Genomic DNA, 16,788 nt, shown 5'->3' on the forward strand with positions numbered 1-16,788 from the left:
AGTTTGAATAGTCCTCTTACTTTGTCCATCAGTTTGCGGAAGTTAGGCTGTACTCATGTCCAACCTAGTTCCTAGGGAACTTTCTAGTGACTTCCAGAATCTTGAAGTGAATCTACTATCTCTCTCAGAGATAATGGATATGGGAACACCATGTAGTCGTACGATCTCCATAATGTAGTTTCTAGTTAGTTTCTCCATCTTGCCAGTCTCAGTGATAGGAAGGAAGTGTGTAGACTTGGTTAACCTGTCTACGATCACCCAAATGCACCAAACGATGCGCAAAAAGGGACATGCAACGCTGCTAACCTAAGCACATCATTGCTAGCTGGGCATGGGCAATATTGTTTGTGCTTGGGCCAGGGATAGCAAATAGGGACCTCTTAATGCCTATCTCTGATCCTGTACGTGCAGCACTAGCAGGGCGTGGGCACCAATCGTACCTCAAAGAAGGCAAGTCTTGTGTTGATGCAGTGTACGAAGCTATCCCGCCCACACAAAGACGCTAGCCAGGCTTGGCATCTTTTGTGCTTCCAAGATAACTTCAACACCCCGTGATGATCTTGAATGTCTGAAAATGCTTCTCGATAATGTTTCCGTCCTCCACGTTGTCGGCGCTCAATGCCAATTGCGCTTAGGCACCCAAATCGCACGTCTAACAAGGATAGACTAGCGTACCGTAGTAGTATCACAAAAAGCAACACATGCCACTTTAGCGCTTGTCTCTTCCCGATCATCAGCACAGATCAAATGCTGGCTAGCACAAGTAGCACGTCGAACAAATATTAGCAAGCACATTATGATCGTATTGCCACACAAAGAGATCATCCCACATTTCCGAGGCTAGAGCATAAACCTGGACCGTTGTCACAGCGACCTAATGAGGCATCGCCACACCCCGCCAAGGCCCCCACTCGGAGGGGTATTACGTAAGAAACTCAGAACTAAGCAACTGTCACCCAAGATCGCGCGTTCACCCCTTTGCATGCTCACTCACGGCTCCCCCTATATACACATATTGCACAAAGAGCTTGACATTGATTTCCCTGAGGATGGATAATTTTTAATATGTGCATGGCATCGAGGAAAATGAAGGCAACGGGGCCAGTTTATGCGGACGGCGTCGAGGAAAATCAAGGCAACAGGGCTAGTTTATGCGCATGGCGTCGAGGAAAATCAAGGCAACAGGGCTACTTTATGCGCACGACATCGATGAAAATCAAGGCAACGGGGCTAGTTTATGCACACGGCGTCGAGGAAAATCAAGGCAACGGGGCTACTTTATATGCACGGCGTCGAGGAAAATCAAGGCAATTGGGCTATTTTTCAGGTCATCGTTCGAGAAATCAAGGCAGTGTGTTGGGGGGTTGGCCTCTTTCATGGGTCGTGGGACTTTGCTTGGCTTGCCTTTTTGGTGCTCGATACAGCCTCATGACTCTTAGTTGCCCATCGCCCAAGCCGGGAACCCATGCGAATGAGACCCCATGGTACCCCCTATATATACATATTGCACAAAGAGCTTGGTGACAAGAACGGACATTGATTTCCCTGATGATGCATAATTTTTGGATACGCACGACATAGGGGCGAGGGAACTCGGTCCTCCAGATTTTCAAGGGCCACCGAGAGAGCACCAGACACCGCGCAACATGAGGTGGTCTTCCAGCCGCTGTACCCTACCTCCGACTGAGTCGTTTCCAGGGTGGGCAGGCTGTTACACAGAAAAGATAACTCTTCTCGAGGCCCCCGCCGACGTCTTCGGACTCCCTAATGTTTCCGTCAACCGCCACGTCCCGGTTCAGGAATTTTAACCCGATTCCCTTTCGAAGCTCGTGCGAAACGCACTATCTGACGGGCTTCCCCCGTCTCTTAGGATTGACTAACCCATGTGCAAGTGTCGTTCACATGGAACCTTTCCCCTCTTCGGCCTTCAAAGTTCTCATTTAAATATTTGTTACTACCACCAACATCCGCACTGACGGCCGCTCAGCCCAGGCTCACGCCCAAGGTTTTGTAGCGACCACCGCGACCTCATACTCATCGGGGCTTGGCACTTGCCCCGACGGCCGGGTGTAGGTCACGCGCTTAAGCGTCATCCTTTTTTCGAGGCTAGTTGATTTGGCAGGTGATTTGTTACACACTCCTTAGCGGATTTCGACTTCCATGACCACCGTCCTGCTGTCTTAATCAACCAACACCCTTTGTGGGTTCAAGGTTAGCGCGTAGTTTGGCACCATGACCTAGCTTCCGGTTCATCCCGCATCGCCAGTTATGCTCACCAAAAATGGCCCACTTGGGGCTCTCGATTCCGTGGTATGGCTCAACAAAGCAGCCGCACTGTCCTACCTATTTAAAGTTTGAGAATAGGTCGAGGGTGTTGCGCTCTCACTTCCATTATGGTACCTCCGGTTGTTGAAGTAAACCTGATGGTTTATGGTATTCGACCTTAACCTTGGCGCAAGTAAGGCACTTTCTCACGAAGGTAGCAATCTCTGCTTTCATGTTAGGCCACCAGTATAGCTTTTTAAGATCCAAATACATCTTATCTGAACCTAGATGGACGGAATATCGAGTGTTGTGTGCTTCGATCATGACCAAGTCTCTGAAACCACTGTTTCTCGGTGTCTAGATCTGATCCATGAGATATAAGGTTCTGCCACCCTTGACTTCAAAGTTCTTATCCATCTCTCTCAAGGATTCACCCGCCACATCTTCAGGTTTCAAGGCTTCAAGCTGAGCCCCCTTAATTTGTGTGGATGGATGTGAATGGATAGTCATAGTCAATGATTTGACTCTATGACCAGAGTATTCTTTCCAATTTAGCGCGTCAGCTACAACGTTGGCTTTACCAGGATGATAACCAATTTCGCATTCATAATCATTTAGTAGCTCAACCTACCTTCATTGTCTCATATTGAGCTCCTTCTGGTCAGATATGTGTTGAAGGATTTTGTGGTCTGTAAAGATAGTGCTTTTTGTACCATACAGGTAGTGACTCCAGATCTTCAGAGCAAACACAATCGCTCCTAACTCAAGATCATGTGTGGTGTAGTTGACGTCTTGTGTCTTTAGCTATGTTGAAGCATAGGCGATGAACTTACCTCGTTGCATAAGAACACAATCGAGTCCTTGGTTAGATGCATCGCAATAAACCACACAGTCTTCTATTCCTTCTGGGAGGGATAGTATCGGTGCACTGCATAAGGCTCGTTTAAGCGTTTGGAACACCTTCTCTTATTTCTCTTCCCAGTCAAAGGCCACACCATTCTGGGTCAATGTAGTAAGCGTTTTTGTGATCCTAGAGAAGTTCTGAATGAACCTGTGATAGTAGCCAGTGAGGCCTAGAAATTAACGAATTTATGTTGGCGTCTTCGGTGCTAACCAGTTCTCATTGGCCTTTATTTTAGAAGGGTACACGTGAATTCCTTCATCATTAACAACGTGACCCATGAATTTGACTCTTTGAATCCAAAACTTGCATTTAGAGAACTTTGCGTAGAGCTTCTCTGATCGTAATGTTTCCAAGATCTGACGTAGATGCTTAGTATACTCTTCCTTCCTATGAGAGTAGATAAGTATGTCATCAATGAACAGAATGAGAAACTGATCCAAGTAAGGATGGCATACCCTATTTATTAAGTCCATGAATACTATGGGTGCATTAGACAATCCGAATGGCATCACTACAAACATGTAGTGTCCATAACGAGTTCGGAAGGTTGTCTTGGGAACATCCTCCTCTTGCACTCGTAATTGGAGATACCCAAATCTCATATCTATCTTTGAAAAGCAATTCGCCCCTTGTAGTTGGTCGAACAAATCGTCTATGTGAGGCAGAGGGTAATTATTTTTAATGGTTAGCTTTTTTAGTTCTGTGTAGTCGATGCACATACGGAACGATCCATCTTTCTTCTTCACAACAAGACCGGCGCTCCCTAGGGTGAGAACTTTGGTCTAATAAAGCCCTTGCTGAGCAGTTCGTTAAGTTACCTGAATAGTTCCTGCATCTCAGCTGGTGCTAGACGATAGGGCGATTTGGCTATTGGGGTAGCCCCTGGGACTAAGTCGATTCTGAACTCGAATTAAAGCTGTGGAGGTAATCCTGGGAGTTCTTCTGGAAAGATGTCTGGAAAGTCGTGTAGTTCTGGGATGTTCTTTATGTCTTTCGTCTCTTGGCTCATAACAACCACATGAGCAAGGAGTGTGTGACATTCCTTTTGGAAGTACTTTTGGGCAAGAATACTCAAAATGATGCGAAGGTTTGTGCCATGTTTGTCGCCATAGATAACTAGAGTTTCGCTAGATAGCAAATTAAGGTGAATTGCCTTCTCGTAACACATGACTTCAACACGATGAAGACTCAACCAATCCATGACGATAATGACGTTGAAACTTTTAATGGAGACTGGCATGAGGTCGATTTGAAATGAATGGCTATCTATAGTTAGAGTACATCCTATGTACATACTACTAGTGCTCTCTGTCATTCCGTTAGCCATTTCTACAGTGAACGGTTCTTTAAGTGCACGTGATTGTTGTCTAAGTAAATGAGCAGTTTTGTGGTTCACGAAACTCCTCTCTGCTCCACTATCAAACAATATGCATGCATATGAGTTATCAAGGAGAAACGTACAAACCACCACTGTGGGGTCGGTAATCGCTTCCTCGTGGGCTATAGCAAAAACTCTTCCCACTCCACCAGCGTTCCCTGCCTTCGGGCAGTTCCTTTTGTAGTGACCCACCTCGCCACATCCATACTAAGCCTGACCCACACCAACGCCGGGGACATGGGTGATTGGCCTTGCCGGAGCCTTGCAGAAACATGAAGTGTGCCCTTTCCTATTGCAGTTAGCGCACTTCATTTCCCGGCAGGGTCCGTTGTGGTGGAAGTTGCGCTTGTTGCACTTGGGCAAGCTTCCAGCATACTGCTTCATTGGCACAGTTGCAGTAGGTGTTATCTCCACATGAACGGCCATGACCTGCTGCTTTTTGGGAGCGTTTTGCGCCGCATTCTTCTTCTTGTTATCCCAAAACATCTGCTTGTTTTCAACGACTTTGGAGGGTTCTGGGATGGCCAAGGTTGTTGTTGTAGTTGGGGTGCGGACTCCATGATCGATGAGCCACTGTGCCAATCGCTTGGCACTATCGAAGTTAGTGGGGTTTGAAGCTAAGACATTCCCCTGGAACAGAGGCACCAGCCCCTAGATATACCTTTCTATCTTCTTTTCTTCTGTAGTGACCATTCCCAGACATTGCCACCAGATCGCTGAATTTGGCAGTATAGGCCTATTGGATTAGTGTCTAAGGCTGTAACTATATTTGGTAAGTATTCGACCCGATTGTGCATGGTCCTTTTGGGTTGCCTTCACCATAGCATCTTGATTGGGTGATTTAGAGAGAAGAGATATTATTATTAATGTATTATAAGAATAATATGTTAGAGAAATAATAATATTATTTGATTAATATAATTCATAAATTAATTAGGAATTAATTTGGTGACTTAAAGAGATTAATTGAATAAAGGGGTATAAACTGTCAAATGTGTGAAAGTTGTATTTTGAGCCAAGAATCCTTATGGATATGGGTTGGACGATTTTAGGGACGTGGATCACCTAGAAATCGTCCAAGGGATTATCTAGCCTTAAGTTAATGATTATCCTTGACATAAATATAGATAATTTCAAATCTTTTAAATATTGATTATTTATATGATAAATATTGGACTATTTAAGATTATTTGGTAATTATCTAATGACTAAAATTGGATTAGGTCAAATATAGATAATTATGAATTTAATTGTTTAATTTGAATTATTTTTCATTTGATCCCTGTTGTTTGAAAAGTTCAATTTCTATCCCGAAGTTTTGAAATTTGAATTTTGTGATTAATAGTTTAATTTAGAAAAATTTAAATCTCAACCCCTAGAGTTTTACAAGCTTAAAATTCAACCCTATACTGTTATATTATTAAAAGCTTAATAAATATATAAGTAAAATTAAAATGCTAGTCTTACCTTTAGTAGGCCTTATTCACGAAGCCGGTCTATAAGGTGGGTATAAGGATGATGTCTATAAAATGGCGCTTAATACGTGTACACTCACACCCACCGCTTGCGTGACCGGTGGAGGGTCGTATGCCGAACGGGTAGAATAGGGAAACTATTTCTCCTCATTAATAAGTATAATGAACATATAAAGTAACTAAACTATTTTTTATAAAATACCCCATCTTAGTTACTTTAGGAAAAGTGAATTGATGAAATCCCATGAAATTGCACTTTGCACCCTTACTAAGAAGTTAGTGGAGCGTGTGTGGTTTACCGGCACACTAATTGGTTCTAAGCAAAGGTGCAAAAGGGTGATTCATTGTTTATCATAGTTCAATGGAGCGTGTGTGGTTTATCGGTACATCGAATAGATGATTGTAACAATGAAGGCACCATGTAGATTTGCATGGTAATTCACACCCGCTTTGTGATCCTCGGTACCCCAGTCACAAACAAGAGGGGCATATCGAGATTTAAAATGCCATTGAAAGGTTCAATGAATCTCTGAAATATAGGAATTCTCAATAAAACTTAAGGTTATGCTTTCGTTGTGAAGGATTAGTGAATCCTCATTCGCTTACCTCCAAATTATTTGCATGATTGGATTACGACATCCCTTTTCTAATATGTAAATAATGTTGTTGTTTCCTAGCCCTAATTTTTCATTTTGGGTGTTTAATTAGTGATCCAAATTCTAATCAAACTTTGTCCTTTCTATTTGTAGATGTCGAACGCAAACAACGCTGCTACTAACTCATTCACGTTAATGAGTCTTTGCTAAAATGTGACCTTCGATGGTACGAACTTTAGCGAATGGATAAGATACATTTGCACCATTGCACGCTACGAGGACAAACAGTATGTCCTCGACGAAAAGCTCGAGAAGGTCAACCCGGAAATCGCTACTCCCAAAGAGGTGGCTGTCTTTCAGACACACGAACATGATGCAACGAAAGTACATTGCATCATGATAGCCACTATGAACCATGAATTCCAAAAGTCCTATGAGGACATGTATCCGTATGAAACGCATCAAGACTTGATGGAGAGGTACCACCAAAGCGTGAGGCAAGAGAGATACAAGATCATAACTAACATGATCATCGCTAAGATGGGAGATGGAGAATCATTGATTGTGCACTTGCAAAAGATGCAACGATATGTTGATCATCATCGAAAGTTAAATGTTAAATTTACGGAGGATTTGGCCATCGACATTGTTCTTCATTCCTTTCCTTCATGCTACAACCAATTTAGGATGACCTACCACATGAACAAGGAAGAGGTCACCCTAAGCAAACTTCAAGGACTCCTTAGGACTGCTGAGAGCAAACTAAAGGACAAGTATGTTGCTCCTGTTTTGGCTATAGGTTAGGGAAGGGGCAAGAAGAGGAAGGCACCGTCAATGAGCCACCGCAAGGGAAAGTCCCAAGATGGTTCCTCCTCTAGTGGGACCAAATTTGATCCTACTAAATCCAACCCTAACCCAAAGGAGGCAGAGTGCCATCATTGCCACAAAATAGGGCATTGGAAGAGAAGCTGCCCATAATATCTGCAAGCCATCAAGGATGGAAAGATCAAGCCATCTTTTGTAGGTATATACACAATTAAATCTAGTAATTCATCTCACACTATTTTTTGGATTCTTGATACAGGATGTGGTTACCACATTTTTTTTGATTTGCAGGGACTAAGAAGAGATAGAGATGTGGAGCAAGGAAGAATAAATCTAATCATGGGAAACAGAAGATCGTCGCCTGTCACCAATATTGGAGTGTATTCTTTAGTGCTTAGTAATGGATTAGGTCTAGATTTAAATAATTGTTGCTACTCGCCTGATATGGCAAGAAACATCATTTCATTTCATGGTTTCTTTAGACAAGGATTTACATATTCGTTTAATAATATGAATGGTTCTATTTATGCTTATCTAAATGGTGTTTTATACTTTGAAGCAATGCCTTGTAATGGAATTTATGAGACTGTTATGGTTGTAGATAACCTAGGAAATTATGTGTTGTGAATAAATTCTTCCAATAGTATGGATAGAGCATCTTTCTGGCATTGTCGACTTGGACATGTCAACAAGAAGCGCATAGCCGAACACCAAAAGGATAGAGTGTTGGAGTCATTAGACCTTAGGGAAGATGACACGTGTGAATCTTGTTTACTTGGAAAGATGACCAAGTCACCCTTCACTGGTACTTGTGAGAAGGGTGAGCGTTTATTGGATCTCATACATACCGATGTATGTGGGCCCTTTAGATCCACCACAAAGGATGGAAATCGCTTCTACGTGACTTTCACCGATGATTATAGTAGATATGGGTATATTTACTTCATCAAGCACAAGTCTGAAATGTTTGAAAAGTTTAAAGAGTTCAAGAATGAAGTGGAGAATCAATTGGGCAGGAAAATCAAGATGCTTCGATCCGATCGAGGAGGAGAGTACCTAAGTCTTGAATTCCACGACTATCTCAAGGAATGTGGAATAGTTTCACAATTGACGCCACCTAGGACAACGCAGTTAAATGGTGTGCAAGAAAGGCACAATCGAACCTTGTTGGACATGGTTCGTTCTATGATGAGTCATGCTTGACTATCTATCTCATTTTGGGGGTATGCCTTAGAGACTGCCGCCCATATCCTTAACCGAGTCCCTACCAAGAAAGTTGCCAAAACACCTCACGAGATGTGGACAGGGAAAGCTCCCTCGTTGGCACATATCAAGGTTTGGGGTTGTGAAGTTTTTTCGTAAGACGAGAAACTCATGAAAAGCTCGAACCTCGTAGTGAGCAATGTATTTTCATCGGCTACCCACAAAAATCCTTGGGATATCTCTTCTATAGACCGAGTGACAATGTTGTCTTCGTTGCGAGGAGAAGGGTTTTCCAAGAGATAGAACTCATAAGCCAAGGAGACAGTGGGAGGCAAATCGATCTTGAAGATATTCAAGAGCCGAGTGATGAAGGAACCTCTACTGCTGGCGCTCAACCCGAGGAGGAAACTCCGGTTGAACCAATTGACGAGTCATTACCTCTTAGATGTTCCGAAAGAGTTAGAGTTCAACCCAAGTTTTATGGTTTTCATATTACTACTAAAGGGGACACGTATATTAGTGATGGTACACTAATAAATCTTGATGAACCTAATTGGTATAAGGAAACCATGGCAGGCCTGGAGTCTGCGAAATGGAAAGAGGCGATGGACAGCGAGATTCAGTCCATGTATGACAACCAAGTTTGGAATTTGGTTGACAATGTGCCCGGACGTAAGACGGTTGGGTGCAAATGGATCTTCAAGAAGAAGACCGACGTGGATGGGAATGTGCACACATATAAGGCACGATTGGTGGCGAAGGGGTTTACTCAAACTCCCGGAGTTGAGTATGATGAGACCTTTTCACCAGTTGCGAAGATAAAATCTATTAGGGTAATGCTAGCAACTGTCGCATTTCAAGATTATGAGATATGGAAGATGGATGTCAAGAACTCTTTCCTTAATTGGAAGTTGACTAAGGTGTTTACATAGTTCAGCCAGAGGGTTTTGTCGATCCGAAGCATCCAAATAGAGTGTGCAAGCTTGAGAAGTCCATTTATGGACTTAAGAAAGCGTCTCGTAGATGTAATCTTTGCTTTGATGAGAAAGTCAAAGAGTTTGGATTTGTACGAAGCGAAGATGAATCAAGTGTATATGTCAAAGCCAGTGGGAGCATAGTTAGCTTTCTCGTTTTGTATGTCGATGACATACTACTCATAGGAAACGACATCCCAACTCTGCAGGAGGTGAAGTCCTGCCTCGGGAAGTGTTTCGCTATGAAGGACCTCGGAGAGGCTTCCTATATTTTGGGAGAAAGGATAGTGAGAGAAAGAAGTAAGGGACTAATAGGACTTAGTTAGAATACTTACTTAGATAAGGTACTAAAACATTTTAGTATGGAAAACTCAAAGAAGGGAGAACTACCGATACAAAGTAATACCAAATTGAGTAAGACTCAAAGTCCGAGTACCGAAGCTGAGATAGCTAAGATGAGCCAAGTACCTTATGCTTCCGCAGTTGGCTCGATCATGTATGCTATGACTTGTACTCGACCTAATGTGGCCTTTGCTTTGAGCGTGGTCAGTAGATATCAAGGGAATCCTGGTAGAGCGCATTAGATTGCGGTCAAGAACATCCTTAAGTACCTTCGGAGGACCAAGGAATGGTTTCTAGTCCTCGGAGGGAGTGATGACTTAAATGTGCGAGGGTACAGTGACGCCAGTTTCCAGACCGACAGGGACAACTATCATTCACAGTCGGGATGGGTCTTTACCCTTAATGGAGGAGCAGTAACTTGGAAAAGTTCCAAACAGGAAATTGCAGCTGATTCAACGTGCGAATCAGAGTACATTGCAGCGAGCGAAGCGTCAAAGGAGGCAATATGGTTGAAGAACTTCATTGGTGATCTTGGAGTTGTGCCTGCCATAAAGGAGCCCATGGAGATTTTCGGTGATAACGAAGGAGCGGTTGCCTTAAGCATGGAACCGATGGATCATGGTAGATGTCGGCATATCGACAGAAAATATCACTTTATTAGACATCGAGTAGAAGAAGGACACCTCGTGGTTAAGAGGATATCATCAGAAGATAACCCAGCAGATCCGCTTATGAAGGGACTAAGCAGGGTTAAGCACTTGCAGCATGCTAGGAGTATTGGGCTGAAGGATGATATTAGTTTAGATTAGATAGTATTAGAAACGTGTAATAGATAAATGTAATTGGCATTTGATGATTAAATAAAGGAGTATTATTTATAAGTAATGTTATTGTCTTATGTTAATTGTTTAGCTATTGTTTCACTTTGCATGTTTTGACTTCCAGAATAATTAAGTATATTAAGAATAATCGAATTATTCAAACAAGTCCACAATCATTCATATGTTGGAAGTAGGTATGAATGAAGATTGTCGTGAATTGGTGTGTAGATTATCTAAATGGTATTAGACATAGAAAAGGTTTTCTACAACGTTCATGAGTGCTTATGAACAAGTTTTGAGCATTGGAATAAACCCGCGCTTGCTGGAATCACTTTGGAGTGATCGCAAGACGATAATATCATATGGTCTTAAAACCTAGATATGTGGTTTATTATTTACTAATTGGTTGTATATTGATAATGTGAAACCGCATCAGTAAATTGATGTCATAAAACGCATTGTTGTGTACGGTTGGTTAGTCGATAAGTAAATGCATATAAGTCGAAGTTTATCTGTTAATTTTTTCCTAAGAGGGTAAAAGCGATATCATGGCCGCTTGATGATTTGATTTGACTTATGTGCCGGGCCCGGTCAGGACTGAATTGATGTGTTCAATTAAGTTCTATGTCAAATAAATCTGAGATCGAGAAAATAGTTGTTGGATGATGAGTATGACTATGTTTCATGAAATCGTCTGCACGATATCAAAAGAGAGGGATGTACGATCCCTTATCTAAAGGACATGTTACTTATAAGATCAGAGTTGACAGCGTCTTTGAGAGCTATGATTGTTGATCGGATTGTGTTTGTGTTTATAGTTACTAGACTTATCCAAGTGGCAGACTCCTGGATTAGTGTCTAAGGCTGTAACTATATTTGGTAAGTACTCGACCCGATTGTGCATGGTCCTTTTGGGTTGCCTTCACCATAGCATCTTGATAGGGTGATTTAGAGAGAAGAGATATTATTATTAATGTATTATAAGAATAATATCTTAGAGAAATAATAATATTATTTGATTAATATAAGTCATAAATTAATTAGGAATTAATTTGGTGACTTAAAGAGATTAATTGAATAAAAGGGTATAAACTGTCAAATGTGTGAAAGTTGTATTTTGACCCAAGAATCCTTATGGATATGGGTTGGACGATTTTAGGGATATGGATCACCTAGAAATCGTCCGAGGGATTATCTAGAAGAGGATTTGGATTGCTTTGAGGCTAAGTTATCCAATTAGGAGCATATAGTATAAATAGACCCATAGGGTTGAGGAAATCGGCCATCATTGTGATTGTAGTAACCCTAGAGCCGATTTCCCTCTTCCTCGTCTCTCTCAAGTCATCTTCTTGCTAGTTGGTGTTTGTAAGCCATTAGAGGAGTGACTTTTGTGACTCTAAGCTCCAAGAAGAAGAAGGTTTCAAGCAAGTAACTCAAGGTATTATTCTAGATCTGTTTTCATATGCTTTAATTATTAGATCTAGCCATGAAAGTCTTGGATATGTTGCATGTTCAATTAGTGAAACCTAGATCCATGTTTTAGGGTTGTATGTGCACATAGGGAAAGTTCTTATGTCCAAAACCCATCAAGGCCACTATGTTGGAACCCTTCATGCTCAGGATCCAGAGTTCCTATTCAAGTTTCTGAACTTTTCCCCTCGGGTAGTATTCTTCTATCATGAGCTCCTTCAGAGCTTCCCAGCCCATAACATTAGCCACTATTAGAGTTAGTGACTTGACATGGATATTCCACCATGTCAAGGCTCTGTCCGCGAAGGTGTAGGCAGCAAATTTAACGTTGCTTCCTTCCGGATAGGAGAAGATCTCAAAGATTGATTCCATTTTATCAAACCATTGTGAGAGGGCAATGATTCCGCTAGTCCCATTGAAGGATTTGGGCTTGCAGTTGGTGAAGTCCTTATACGAGCACTCCCTAGAGCGCATTGGAGCATCACCTTGAGTGGAATGCACAGTCGTTCCACTCCTGCTAGTTCCACTAGCACTGAATTAGGCTAAGCCTACCGAAACAGCCGCAGCCACTGCAGCTTGGACAACTATTGGATGTATTGTGGAGGAGGTGGAGGTGGTTGCATCGGAGTTATCGGAGGATTACGCCTTGTCACTCTCTGTGGAGGCATCGTTCAATTAAAAGTTTACAAAGATGAAGATGATAGTAAGAATCAATTGCAAGTATAATGAGAGTGGTCCATGGAGTAACTCACCATAGCCCAATAAATCAAATAAGAGTATGATTGATATAGAGATTTAGCAGTAGCAGTCTGAAAGTAATCGGATATGGATTTCCCACAAGATTAGATGACTATCAATTATATTGGCATTAATGAGGTAACAAGTTTGGGAAAAAATGACCTAGTAGTAGGTCATACATCAAAACAAAATAAGAAAATGTTGATAGTAGTAAGACCTTAAAAGACTAACAAGTTCAAAGTCTTATCATAGATAGGAAACTAAAACTAGAGCTTTTACATAGACCTAAGTTACATCCAAAAGAGAAAGTTGAGTAGGCTCTATCTGCGACAAGAACCACTAGAACGAGTCCTTGATTCTGCCATACGGCGCTCCATGTCTCTCATGCACCTTTCAAATGTTGCTTGACAAGCTCGAAGTTCCCTAACTTCGACTTGGGTTGCAGTAAGTTCTCTCTGTAGGGCCGCATTCTGGTTTGTAGTTCTTTCATGAGCAATTTCCAAATGGCGAATGCAAACGGTATTGACTCCCGCATCAGCATCAACCTCCATGATTCGGTTGATGGCTTCCCTACCCTGCTCATCATTACGAGCAACCTTTCTGACCAAAATAGGCAGGACTCTGTCTGCTGAGCCTCCCTCGCTCATGTTTTTCAAACTTCTATCTCCGTTGTAGGTTAAGGGTTCGTGACTCCATCTGTCACACCCCAAAACCAAGAACGGCGGAAACGTTCTGGGGCGGAGGACGTCATGTAAAGTATCACAACACAGTAAATGTAAATAAGCAAACAACATCTTCCATTTGCATTAAATATATAATTTTAATACGAGTGTGTTCAGTACAGTTTTAGACACCAAAAATATAAGGTAAATCAAAATAATAATATGATGAGTCTTGAATGCGCTCCATCTTCTCAAAAGCAGGCATCGGTACCTGTCTACTGATGACCTGAGAATACAAGTTATTTTGAAAGAGTTTATCAGCATTAAGCTGGTGAGTTCATAAGTATTTTAGTGTCGGTGTTTGTTATCAAAGTCGTTTGAACGTGTCTCAAGTATAAGTTCGTAAAATGTACGTAAGTGTTTGTAAAAGTTTGAATCCTTTAGAAAAACCTATATTTTCTATTAAAGTAGCCTTCTACCAAGGCTCAACTGTTTTGTATGCTCATTTGTTGTAAAAGTGTGTAATTTCCCAAGTATAACTATTATTTAACAAAATATAGTTTGTACATTAATGTTTAAGTGAGGTTATCACTAAAAATATGTAATGGGTAAATCATTGTAGTACTGTAGTTTTGTTTTATAGAAACTACTGTTGTACTAACTATCTTAAACCGGATTTATATTAAGGTATAATGTGATAATTGCACCATACTATCGACTGGTAACAACGACATATGAATGGTCGTAATAACGGAATGACGTTTGGCACCCGCAGACCTGTTGGTCCCGCTGTAGCTAGCAGCAAGGTGTAGGATAGTCAATCCAATATAGATCTATACGCAAACTCACGCTCTCCCTCCAAGAGAATTTTGGCTACAACTCGGGACATGACATTTAAGGCATGCTCCGATACAGTGGATCACATTTGTTAACGTATTCTCGTATATGTAATGTAATGTTTCTAGTTCTAGTATAGTTGTATATGTTCTCGTAGTATAGTTGTATATGTATGATCCTGCGTTACCCTGATGGTAACTAACTAGTGATGTGTCTAGTACGTATGAAATATGGGAGTACTTTTATGTCTATATATGTATATTTGATATATAATTAATATTGAAACGACCTTCGGATGGTCACCCGAAATCCCACCAGACCACATCCAAATCGAGGAAAAGGAAATAGGGCGGATGGCCTTCCTAAGCCCTTTAAAAATTATTTATATATCTATACATATATGGGCATGCAATTTATAAGAAGTAAAAGCATAAATAAGATTTTATAAGACATTTGAACCATAAATATTATTTCAAGAAAAGATCGACTTGATGTCAATCTACAAAACAATTTGAAGGCATAAGTTTGATAAAACAGTTTAAGTAATTGGAACATTTGTTTGAATCACAGTTGTAAATAAGTTTGAAAAGTATAGGAGTTTGTAAAACATTTCAAAGTAAAGCAGTTTGATAAATAGTTTGAACAGTGATAGAATCATTGGTTTCCTAGTTATTAATCACATGTGATTAAATGCAATCACATGTGATTGAAGCAATAACTATAAGTGTTTGACTTGTATTCCCCCCCATAAAGTATTTAAAACATTTAAAATCATTTCAAAGGTTGATTAAAGGGGTATGAACTCACTTGTGGTGAGCTGTTTGAATTGTAGTGTCGGATACCGTGCTAGGTGGCAAACGGAGACTGGTTTACACGCACGAGCCTAGTTATCATATAATAAGCATATATATAACTAATTAGCCAAGTAATAACTTAATAAAATAAGTTGGGACACTTAGGAACATGAAAACACTTTGTATAAATCTTATAGGTCCTAAGGGTTGCATCTAAGTCGATACGGGACAAGGCAAAGGGGTTTGAAGCACCAAATGACCTTGTATAATAGTTCACCACCCAACAAACCCCACCATTGGAGTTTACGGCCGTGAACCCATGAGTTTACGGCCGTGAAATCCTCACTTGGTGGTTTTGGGTGTTTTGAAGTGCTATCTTAATCCTAGAATTAGCCTAGCATTGTTGGAATAATCCTTGAAGTAGTTTAAGGCCCTAGAATGCTCCATAGAGGAGTTTACGGCCTAAAGACCATATCCCCTAGAGTTTACGGCCGTAAACTCCTATGGGGTGTTGGTTTTAATTCTTTTAAATCACTTGCACATCTAGGATAGCTTCTATGTTTTTATCTAAGGCTAAAGGGGACATTAGGCACACATTTGTGCCTTTACTTGGAGTTTACGGCCCAAGTGATGTTCCTTGGCCGTAAACTCCCTTTAAGGGATGATTTTGATGTCATTTACTCCCCATTCAAGTCCTATGTATTCAAGGGTAATTGTCTCAAAGCCTTAGGGGTGATTTAGGGCACTTATAGCCCTTAAAAAGGGGTTTACGGCCCAAGAGATATCCTTGGCCGTAAACTCCTAAAACCTTATTATTTTGAAGTGTTTTGGTGTCCAAATTAGCTACAAGAATTAGAGGGTAAATGCCTTAAGCCTTAGAGGTGATTTAGGGCTCACTTTGGCCCTTGGAAATGGTGTTTACGGTCCAAGAACTCTTGGGCCATAAACTCCAAAAGCCTTATGATCTTGGATGATTTCTAGCCTCTAATGTTTATACATTAAGTCCTTAACTAGTTGCCTAACAAGGAAACGGGACTAGGTAGCCTTAAAGCTCCATTTTGGAGTTTACGCCCCAAGAACGTTCTTGGGCGGTAAACTCCCGGATCTTGTATTTTAGACATGTAATCTATGTTATAAAGCATAAAACAAGTAATAAAACACATCTAGGAAAGTAGACTCACAATCTGGGATGAAAACCCGAAGATCCGTCAGAGAGAAAATGGCTTTTCTCTAGTTGGAATTGTGAATAATGAATTAATTTAATTCAGAATCTATTTATAGTCCTGAAATATTTTGGCAGAAAATATTTTTATTCCGGAGCTTGGACAATGACATTATGAAACTTGGAATGTTCAAGTTTCACAATTCCAGGAGCATCCACTCTCCTGATATCTCCTGAAACGTAAACCCTAACGTACACAAACTTGTTCGGAAAAGTCTGAAAATCACTGAAACTGGACTGGCTTCTATTGAATAGATATTGTTCGTACAAATGGAAATTTCG

The sequence above is a fragment of the Lactuca sativa genome, chromosome 4 (assembly GCF_002870075.4).
Source record: "Lactuca sativa cultivar Salinas chromosome 4, Lsat_Salinas_v11, whole genome shotgun sequence".
NCBI classification, from domain to species: Eukaryota; Viridiplantae; Streptophyta; class Magnoliopsida; order Asterales; family Asteraceae; genus Lactuca; species Lactuca sativa.